This window comes from Drosophila hydei, unplaced genomic scaffold, assembly GCF_003285905.1.
Source record: "Drosophila hydei strain 15085-1641.00,03,60 unplaced genomic scaffold, DhydRS2 tig00000250-arrow-arrow-pilon, whole genome shotgun sequence".
In the NCBI taxonomy this organism is placed as follows: domain Eukaryota; kingdom Metazoa; phylum Arthropoda; class Insecta; order Diptera; family Drosophilidae; genus Drosophila; species Drosophila hydei.
In genome coordinates, this window is record NW_022045696.1 from 153,438 (window position 1) to 156,810 (window position 3,373).

Consider the following 3,373-nt stretch of genomic DNA (forward strand, 5'->3'; position numbering starts at 1 on the left):
ACAAACAAAAATTGTTTTGTGGAATTCGCATTTTTTTTCTTTTTCGTGCCGCATCACGTGAGATGCGCCAAGAGTTGATGGAAGCTCGATAAAAGCTAAGCAATTTTTTTTAGTATGTTTTATTAAATATATGTGTACATAAAAGTGCTTAGAAATGCTAAATACCAGTTTCCGCTATCTTAATTAACAAAAAAAAAAAAAACAAAAACAAAATTAAAAAAAAAACACAAATTTATTGCAAGTTCTTGAAATGGAATGAAATAAAATGAAATATCTTAAAGTCCTGCTTAAATCCTATTGTATATATGTATTTAATATATTTCTAGATGTCTATACGAATATAGTTTCATATATATATCAAAAGATCCTCAAATTTACAATCATAAAATTATTGCTATTGCTATAAAGTATGCTACAACTTTTTTTTTTATAGCTCGTAGGTAAACAATTATTAAGAGAAATGGATCTTACTCTCTTTACATAAGTTATATATATATATATAAATACATATATATATACATATTAAATGCTTAACACATGACAAGCTAAACTTGATAATTAAATAATAAAAACACAAGCGAAAGAAACGAAGAAGAAACAAATCTGATTTCAATGAAAGGTAAACAATTATTATTATTATTATTATTTGTTGAACATTATGTGAGCAATTCAAAAAATAGTTTAAACCTATATATTATTAAAATAATATTTCTAGTCCAATTATGCAAAAAAAAGATAACAAAACAAAAACAAACAAAAAGAAAAACGAAAAAATGAAGGAAAAAAATTATTTCTAAAACTAAGGATGATAAACCAAAATTGTAAATCAAAACAAATGATTTGCTTCAATCGAACTCTAACTGTGCAGGAGAAGGGGCACCAGGAGGCGGGGTGCAGGCAAGCTCAGTGCAACTTGGAGGAGGCGGCTTGCACTTCTTTGCCCGCTATATGCATTATCTTAATAATTGTTAAATAACTTTTTTTTTTCTATCCACTTAATATACAAAACTATGCATACTATATTTAAGACGCTAGTGCATTACATTTTGCAACTAAATGTGTTTTTTTTTTTTGTTGTTTTCGTAATTGAATCTAACTACTTACATTACGCGAATTGAGAAAACAAAAAACAAAATAGGGCTTGACTAGTTTTTAACTCTCTAGCGAGATCAAACTTACTTAGCAACTTTAGTAACTGTGTATGTGTGTGTGTGTGCACATACACATGCATACACACATATGTAGTTATATATATATATATATATACACATCTATATATATAGATAATATTTTTTTTTGTCAACAAACAACAAAATGTAAATTAAATATTTAAAATAAATTTTAAAAAATTAAAAATTTTATTAAAAATAAATGTAACAAAACTTTCAGTTATGAAACTTTTCTGGTTGTTGTTTTCGACTTGGGCTCAATGAATATCAATTTGCCAACGACAGCCGGATAACGAAAATTGTATACGTTGATAGCTGGGCAGGAGTAAGCGGCATCATGTGGGTGGGGCAGAGGGGATGCTGGGTCATACACTTCCGATCTGAGCTATGTGGATTGCGGGTGGTTGATGGGTCGGTGGGTTGGTTGTTTTGTCTGTTTCGGCTGCTGGATGGGTGGGCTGACAGTTTATTTAACATTTGACGGTCGGAATGCTGCGCTGTGGGCGTCAACGGGGGCGGCCCGCCCAACCTTGTCGTTAACGACTTAAGCGTAGAAAAAAGGCGACGGGTAGAAAAACGCTTTACGGTTTACGCTATTTGCTTTGGTTACGCCAGTTACTTATGGGGCCCGGCTGCTATTTGGGTGATTTAAATTTTATTACCGTGGATTTGTTGCCTGGGGTCGACGTCGACTCAGCTGCAATAAAGGACGAGTGGGTCGCCGGAAAATTGGGGTAAGGGCAGATTGAAATTGAAGTGTGTGCAGATTGTTTTTGATTTTATTTCTGCTTCTCTCATGAGTAGATTAAGCTGCGCATTTAGTTTTCTGATAGCTGGTATGTGTGTTGACATCCCCGAGGGGCGTTCGACTTGGTTCGAGCGTGGGTGACGACGGCCGGCTGCCGGGTGACGGGTGGCAAATGAATTGAAAATGCCCGACCGTAAATATGCACATAAATAATAAGTAACAGCAAATAGTGGTTATCTTTCGGTATGTCAAAGGTCAAATGCTTGATGACACATGGGTTCCTTAATGAATAGCAAAGAGCACTCAATTGACGACTGCAACGGAACATCGACATATCAAAGCTTTTCCTGTTGTCGCGCTAGACTAACTGTGTTCCTAGTTGCAAGAGTTGTTCCACAAAAATTAGAGTTCATTAATTGATAGATAATATAACAATGTACAGTGAAACAAGCAGGTGGATCTATGCCCAACAGTATGTCACTTGATAAACAAATGAACTTAATGCCATGTCGATAAGAATAATATTTGTACTATTTTGTCTAGGTGTCTAGCTTTTTTTCTCTCTCTCACTCCTTCTCTCTAGCTGTCTCCCTTTAGATATCTAATTTTTCTTATTTTTTCTCTTCCTCTCCTGCTTTCTTTTTCTGACTCTTTCTCTTTCTTTCTCTCTGTCTCTATCTCTCTCTGGCTCACCTTTGTCTTTTTCTCTTTCACAGCCTCTTCATCTCTCTATTTCTCTCTCTCTTTCTGCCTGTCTCTCTTTATACATGTATTTTTTCTTTCTTTTCCTCTTCTCCATCTTACGCTGCCTTTTTCTCTTCGCCTTCTGCTTCCTTTTCCCCCTCTCCCATTCTCTCTCTTTAGCTCCGTTTTTCTCTTCCGCTCCTGATTTCTTTTTCTTACTCTCTGGCTCTCTTTCTCTCCCCTTCTCTCATTATCTGCTCTCTTTCTCCCTCTGTCTTTGTCCATCTTTCTCTCGCTTTCTCGTTCTTTCTGTGTCTCTCCATTTTGCTCTATTGTTCTTTGTCTCCTTCTGTCCTTTTCCCTTTCTCGTTGTCTTTATCTCTCTCTCTCTCTTATTGTATTTGTCTCTCTCTTTCTATCTCTCTCTCTCTCTCTTTTTCTTCCATTCCGTTTGTGTCTTTCTCTCTCTAGAACTCTTTCTCTCTGTAGATCTATTGCTATTTCTCTCTCGCTCTCTCTATTCCTCTTTCTTACCTTTCTTTATTTCTCAATAGCTCTCTGTCTTTCTCCTCTCTCTCTATTTCTTCATCATTCCATCTGCCTCTTTCCCTCCCACTCTCAGTCCATCCTTTCTCTCTACACCTACCTATAAATATAAAAGCAATGGAAAATAAAAAGATTGAAACTAAAAGAAATATTTAAATTTATATTCAGATACTTTAAAGCCGTAACGTTACACACTGAGTAAATTATTGTCTCGCTTGGGTATCAA